Below are 8681 nucleotides of genomic sequence, written 5' to 3' on the forward strand. Positions count from 1 at the left end.
ATTTAGACCACAAGATGGCAGACCCTCCAATGCGGATGGTCCCTATAGCCTGTGGTAAACGTGATTGCAGCCAATCCTAACGTGGCCACACGCTTCACACGACACGTACGTTACATTTCTATTATTTTTTTGTTTTGTGGGTAGATAGGTAAGTAACACACAGTGGAGCGTGAGAGCACAAGTCATGATTAGGTCAGGTCTTGTTTTTATTTGAAATCGAGACTTGATATTATTTTTAACGACGATGACGACACACGCTTAGTAACTTCGCCACATTGCTATAACAGTATTTGCAGGAACTATATATTAGCACCGCACACTGCGCATGAGCGAGAGCGGACCCTCTCTTACCTCTACATACTATTGTCCATAGTAATCAGCTTTTACCAGTACACAACCTCATCTTAAGGGGCTCCCCGCGGTTTTCATCGATATTTGACACGTTTTGAGCCGTTACTCCTACATTTACTCTACATATAAAATTATAAGACAAATGGCTATCGGTTAAGAAATCTCCATTCTTGTCTATCGGATTCTGAAACTAATGAATACTTATTTTTTTATGATTTTTTTAAACATTGTCTAAAATAACACTTTTTTCGTAACTGGATTGCTGTGAAGGATCTTACATGTACGAAATCTGGATGTTTGTGTTCGTCTTTGACGTCTCTAAAAACTGGTCAGAGATTTTAATTTTAAAATAATTAACACAAAAGTTATGGCCAGAAAACCAGGTTTTTGGCCTAAAATTGTTCAACTTTGATGTCGAATATCTCGAAGACAATGAACTTTGAGGTAAATATGGCATACTATATTGCTCAAAGTCGTTGCTATTATAGCTACAAAAAAACATTAGAAAACTAAGGGATTCAGATCGAATGTCATTAGCGCCAAGGAGCCCCTTAACAACGAATTTTGAAAAACCAATTGTTTTCTTTATGTAGCTGGGATACCGCTCCCCATACTTGCATCGGGACATTATAAAATACCTTAATAATTGGTAAATAAATAAATAGTCATTCACTTTTAAACTTTTTTTATTTCAGACATACACAGACATACACTTATTCGAAGTCAAAAAACACATAAGTTCTCTTAATGATTTTCGGGTTGATCACCTCCACGAACCACACCCCCGCATCTTTCCAGATTAAAGTTTTCTGTTTAAGAGGCACGGAGAGGAATGTTCTAATGTTGTGTTTTCTTAGCATCTCCAGCAAAAGCCCCTCCGCATGGTATCCCGAGTGTAACTGAAGGATGGACCTCTCCTCCAGAAGTTCTTTGACCAGCTTCTTGAGATCGCTCCGGGCCGCCTCCTAACTTATAAATGTCCACGTCAGGTGCCAGCGCCTCGATTGATGAGATGAATGCAATATTTGTTTCGTCGCTATCTCCACATTTATAATTGTACTGTAACTCCTTGTTACTAAACCACAGCCTCGCAACGAGTTCAATGACGTACTCCATTGTTATTTTCTGATTTTTTAATTAATTTTAGAATGCGTATGCGCCAGTTGCAGGTTGCCGGTAATGTGATCTCATTTATGATATTATAATTGGAACATAAATCTAGTATTTAACTGGATCAGTCATGAGCGGTGGAGGGAAATGACCAAACGAGATAGTCTTATGTATCTTTCATTAGGAGTAGCAGAGAAAGCGTTATTATTGTTTGTCCTTGTCATATTCTCACATTTTTTTAATCCCCACTGTGAATTTAGTATGGTTTATGGTGGGTAACAAATAACCCTACCAAATTACGTAGGTTATGCTTGATACGTTGTCAGGAATCTTAAAACGTGTTTTCAATTTCGTCACATTGCGTATGTTCTGTCACTCACGCCAACGGCACGTCTATATTAAATACTAGGTCTATGCTCTCACCATTCTGTTTGAAAAAATTGAAGAGTATACCCCCAACATCGCACGGATTTAATTACCATGTCGCATTACAGAATTACAGCATTAGTAAAATCTACTTTATTTCTAATACTTAGAGTTCATAGTCTTTAAAATCAGCTTCATAATCGGACTAAGGTTACAATACTTAATTCATGACGGCTCATAATTGCTTGTAATTTCATACAAAATATTAAGGACAGTAGACCTTATTAACTCTAAATACGGTAACGTTTAATACATCAAACTCTCTCTATCTATCAAATTCTACGGTGAATGGCAAATAGTCATGGCATAATAGGAAGTTTACAGTCACATACGACTTTTTGTTTTGGAACGTCACGGTCTACATCTCAACGATCGGCAACGCGCATGTAACAACTATGAAGTTGCAGGCATCTAAAGGCTACAGTGACTGCTTACCACCAGACGGGCCGTGAGTTCATAGTCTTTAAAATAAACTTCATTATCGGACTAAGGTTACAATACTTAATTCATAAAGGCTGTTATTTGATTATAATTTCATACAAAATTTTAAGGACAGCAGACCTTATTAACTCTAAAATATCTGGTAGACCCAGCTATGCTCGGAAAACATATAAAACCTCAAAAATGCGCGCTTTCCTAGATATAAGACCTAGCTAGATCGATTTTTCGCCCCCAAAACCCCCATATAGCAAATTTCATCGAAATCGTTAGAGCCGTTTCCGAGATCCCCGAAATATATATATGTACATAAAAATAAATAAATATATGTACAATAAGTGCTCGTTTAAAGGTATTAGATACGATAACGTTTAATACATCAAACTCGCACCGACAAATTCTACAGTGAATGGCAAATAGTCATGGCATAATAGGAAGTTTAGTCACATACGACTTTTTATTTTCGAAAGTCACGGTCAACGTCCCAACGGTTGGCAACGCGCATGTAACAACTATGAAGTTGCAGGCATCTAAAGGCTACAGTGACTGCTTACCACCAGGCGGGTCGTGTGCTTGTTTGCCACCGACGTGGTATATAAAAAAAGAAAAAACTTATTGAACATTTTTGCAGTCGGCAACGCGCATGTAACAACTTTGAAGTTACAGGCGTCCATAGGCTACGGTAACTGCTTATTATCAGGCGAGACCGTCTGCTTGTTTGCCACCGACGTGGTATAAAAAAACGCCGATATATGCCCCATATTTTAAAACAAACTTGTTGGATCTTTTTGCAGTCTGCAACGCGCTTGTATCAACTCTAAAGTTGCAGGCATCCAAAGGCTACGGTAACTGCTTATCACCAGGCGGACCGTATGCTTGTTTGCCACCGACGTGGTATTATAAAATAAAAAAAACTTACTAACCTACTCGTGCCGTTCGAACGAAGGGGCATGGAGGAAAACGTCGTAAGGGCTATGAATATTTCACGGCGCTTACACGTTTAGGTAGCGAGATTCACGCTCCGCTTTCGTAACATCGTAAGTGTCATGATTATCTCACGGCGCTTACGACGTTTTGATGTCGCTACATGGGTGACGCGAATGTGCACGTGCGCTGCGGCGCCATGACGGCTGGCCTTGCCGCATTTCACAATGCGCAGGTGGCTTGCACCTGTGCGACCTTGGCCGGCCGGCCTATGCAAAAATACTCGAACGAAGGGGCATGGAGTAAAACGTCGTAAGGGCCATGCATATTTCACGGCGCTTACACTTTTAGGTCGCGAGATTCACACCCCGCTTCCGTACCGACCGATGATGATGATGATGACTTACACAAAGTAGCGCCCTCTAACGGCTCTTTGCCAAACGAACAAGTGATATCATTCGACGGATTGTTTGCTAAACTAACAAGTAGCGCCATCTAGCGGATCATTTCTGAACTAATGCCTCTCCTCTCCCCTCGCCCCACCCCTCTGGCCCCTCTCACCTTCCCCTCTCACCCCCTCACCGTCCCCTCTCACCCCCTCATCCTCCCCATCTAGGCCCCACCCCCTCCCCTCCCTTCTAGGCCCCTCCCCCTCCCCCTCCGGGCCCTCCTCTCCCTCCAATCCCTTAAGGCCCCTCCCCCACCCCTCCCCCCTCCCCTCACCCCTCCCTTTGCCCCCTCCTTTTGCCCCCTCCCCCTCTCCTCAACCCCCCCTTGCCCCTCCCCTTGTCCCGTCCCCCTCCCCCTTGTTATTAGTTGACTGGCGCGCGTTGCTAATTTCATCGGATGTGGACGTTTGTTTAAAATCATTTTATGATACGTTGTTTGGCATAATTAGAAAACATATTAACATACACCTCTACATAAGAAAACATCTAGTAATCACTACCCAATTTGGTACAGCAATGCTCTCAAGCGTTGCCTCGACGAGAAGAATAAGTTTCACAAACTATTTAAAAAATTTAACAATCCACGAGATTATGATGTTTTCTCAATGCTCCGAAAAAGATGTAAAATAATGACGGAAAGGTGTTACAGGGACTTTTTGTCGTCTGTGGAGGAAGCGGTGCAGGACGATATTAAGGCTTTCTGGCGCTTTGTAAAAAACAAAAAAAGTCGTTCAGCAATGCCACAGAGAATGAGTTATGGTAATTCTACAGCCTCTGATTGCCCGGGCATTTGTAATCTGTTCTCGTCTTATTTTGGATCAGTGTTTGAGCCCCCTACAGTATTATCTCCTAATACTTTTACCTCATCTTTAAGCAATGATATACTAAGTAATGAATGTTTAAGTAATGTTTCTATTTCCATTGATACGATTGCTGAGAAAATTAAGTTGCTGGATGGAAGCAAGGGTTCAGGGCCAGATGGCATACCCCCTTCATTTGTAAAATCTTGTGTCAGAGAGCTCTGTTTACCACTGTGTTTAATATTTAACAAATCTTTACAATCGGGAACTTTTCCTCTAGTGTGGAAGACTGCTTATATCGTTCCAATTCATAAATCGGGAGACAAGTCGCGTTGTGAAAACTATAGGCCCATTAGTATTCTTTCGTGTATGGCTAAGCTCTTTGAATCCATTGTCTATGTAAACTTATACCTATAGCCACTTTAGAACAGTCATATCTGAGAAGCAACACGGGTTCGTAAAACATAAGTCTACAGTAACAAATTTATTGGAATACAAAAATTATCTATGTACTAGCTTTGCGGATAGAGGTCAGGTCGATACTATATATACGGACTTTTCTAAGGCCTTTGATAAAGTGGACCATAACATCCTTTGTCACAAGTTCGCACTATACGGATTACATGGTAATTTGTTCAGGTGGATATGTTCCTACTTGAACAACAGGAGCCAACTTGTAGCTGTCAACGGATCTTTGTCTGCTCCTGTACCTTTAACCTCAGGAGTACCTCAAGGGTCACACTTGGGGCCGTTGCTGTTTATTGTTTTTATAAATGATCTGGCAGAACGATTGTCTTGCCCCTCTCTATTTTACGCAGATGATCTGAAAATATACAAAGCAATAAACAGTACCGTAGATTGTTTACTGCTGCAGGATGACTTAAATGTTATTTCAAACTGGTGCGCTAATAATCGTATGTTCCTAAATGTGGAGAAATGCTTCGCGATAACTTTTTCGAAGAAAAAACAAAAATTATATTACGATTACGCCATAGCCGATCAGAAACTCACGCAGAGAGTTAGCTAAAGATCTCGGTATTTGGTTTGACGAACAGTTAAACTTTAAATATCATTACGAGTACATCACAAAAAAGCTAACCAAATGCTTGGATTTATTCTCCGAATTACCAAAGACTTTAAAAAACCAAAAAGCTTGTTAACACTCTTTCATAGTCTTGTCCGTAGTGTTCTTGAGTACGGGTGTAATGTGTAGTCACCGTACTACTCTTTACATTCCAATAATATCGAGAAAGTTCAGAAAAGGTGTCTCAAGCTTTTGTCATACCGCTACAACTGTGATCTTATACGCGAGGATTATGACGAACGGTTGCGCACATTCAATGTTTACTCCCTTGAATCACGCCGTCTTCTTCATGACATGCTATTTCTCCACAAAGTTCTCCACTCCAAAATTGTATCTCCCAATATTCTGTCCCTAGTTACATTTAATACCCCCCGGTTCAGGTCCCGTGCCCCAAAGACTTTTGCTCTCCAAGTGTATAAAAAGAATACTTCATTTTACAACCCTATTGTAAGAATGTGCCGTCTGTACAACGACCTGGTATCTAAACATAGCCATATTGATATATTCAACTCAAGATTTGCAATCTTTCGGAAACAGGTTATGGAAGTTCTTTGCCATCGTGTCACGTAAGTTTTCCTAGCCCGGCAGGGGCTTTACCCAGAGGAAACCCACGGACAATTAAAGTTACTAAATTAACCAATCTAAATCTTACCAAAAGCTCAAGCAGGTGCTTAACACGTTCGCGGACGCTCAGTCACACCAGTTGGACACCTACATTTTGTATGGAAATATTGGGACTGTTATAGCATTCCTGTCACTACAAATATATCTTTTAGGTTTGTATGACGCGTAATGCTATGCAAGGCGAATGCTATGCAATCCGCGTCAATATGAAGTATATTTTTTATACGCTATGTGACAACAAATGCTATACAATTCGGATGCATAAGCATGTCTGTCACATGACGTAGTCAAGATGGGATCTTATATGACATCGCATGTTATAGCATTCATACATGGTGCTCGATGGACTTGATGGCTGAGACTTCTGACTTCCTAAAGGCGCGATTTTTGCTCTAAAGACTCATTTGCTGACCTCTTCAAACAATTTTCTTCTTCTGTTTTGTTCCCTCTTTGCTTATCATTGTAATATTAAGTCCATCTCATACATGCCCCATCCCAAGCACGTTCGCTGTTCATTTGACCTCAAACTATGCGATACTACCTACAAATTATGCGTTGGAGACCGGCTCTAATCTAAAGGCCCAGTCATGGGTCTCATAGCATGTTGTAGAGAGCCGAGTGGCAATGTTGAGCTCTCTTAAAATGAGAGGTTTGTTCTTCTAGCTGTCCAAGGTATACGCAGCATTTTACGCCAACACTACTTTTCAAAAGTGTCAATATGTACCGCATTACACTTTTTGTGTTGCCTGTAATGCACCGCCGCGTTAAGTTCTGGACGTAAAGCGTCCACCACTTTTCCTGCCAAGCGATGATTCACCCAACTTTATATTCTTTTTCGGATGCATCTGCACCAAATACAAGGCGTGAAATATACACAGAATGATACCAAAAATGCGTGTCATAAGGTGCTTACCTTGTGGGAGGTGATCATCGAGCGCCAACAGGCTATAATTCACAATTATTTGACCAAAACTATGACTAGTAACGTAATTATTTCAATAATAGGTATACACATTCATGCCTCACTTTTTCACATTAACCGTTATCAAAATTTTACTGTAGTGTAATTAACAGCAAGTAAACACGTTTGTTTATTAAAACACAATGAAAAACTTAAAGAAATTGTAAGAAAAACATTAATTACGATTTTATAAAAATCCGTCAAAATCGCTATCGCGCACGAAATTTACCCAAATTGCATGGGTCCACTCCCAGACGCACCTGCCGGGCTACTAAGGGAGCTGCCATACAAAGACGAATGCTATAGCATCTGCGTCACAGAAAGGGGGTCCAATTTGGAGACGTCACAGGATAATTTTTAACTTCGATAAAACTATGTAATATGGCAGTACGCATTATTTGACTCTGGTGACTGGTAGAGGAAAAGTTGGTGAATAATATTATACTGTGGTTAAGCGGATTGATAAGCATTTCAACGAAGAAATTTAAAAAGAATAACGGATGCAATAGCAGGCGCGTCACCAGGAGGAGTACAAAAACGGATGCTATGCAATCCGCGTCCGCGAACGTGTTAACTCTTATTTCCATCAACTATACAGAGGTTCCTAAAGGATGTCAAAATGAAAAGTTAGTTTTGTGACACATAATTTAGTTCTATTCTCACACTGGGGAAGTTGTCTTACAAGTAAATCATTTATTAAGCTAGCATTAAGCACCTTATATTTATAATGTCAGACGACAGAGCTGGGTCGTGCCAATAATGGTTCTACAATGATTTACAAGCAGACCTATCTAAGTTTGTTAGTCCCTAAATTATCATTTGCCATCACATACGATTTGTACTAAATTCTATCACTTTAAATTTGGAAAAATGCTTCTAGGATAGAAGGAAAGCATACACCAACCGCATCACAATGTTACCGCCAGTTCAAACCCGTGGTGCCATCCTCCGCTGTGCCGGCAGCAGCAGGCAACTGACCAAACACCGCGGAGCACCGCCGTAGGACTAAGACCTCAGTTTGGAGATGACATCTCCTCCATTCAGCAGAAAGACGAAATGCTCATGGCGAACTGTTCACCAGATAGCAGTAACATAACAGTAACGTAACATAACATAACACCCAGTCAGCTGAAAGAAACATTTCAACATTAACAACTAGAAACATGTGGTATCTTAACCTTTCAAGGGACATTATTATATTCTGAGTTTCTTACCAGCTGGAAATTCCTACAGTGGATTCATCTCACAGCTCTGACTAACCCACCCAACCACATTGTTTCACCCGCAGACTGGAAACAAAACGAATGGTCAAATATGCAGGGACAAGGATTCAACAAAGGAAATAAACCTGTAGACACCATTACTACTCACTGTTGATGGCGAAATAACTACTATCTGAGCTTCCTAGCTCATGGATGCAGCGGCTACTCAGCAGGCGCGGATCCAGCCCTCAAAAAAGGTTGTGTTCACAGCCACTCCAAAATCGGCCAAGTGCGAGTCGAGGGTACCTGATG

The sequence above is a fragment of the Cydia splendana genome, unplaced genomic scaffold (assembly GCF_910591565.1).
Source record: "Cydia splendana unplaced genomic scaffold, ilCydSple1.2 scaffold_50_ctg1, whole genome shotgun sequence".
Taxonomy (NCBI): domain Eukaryota; kingdom Metazoa; phylum Arthropoda; class Insecta; order Lepidoptera; family Tortricidae; genus Cydia; species Cydia splendana.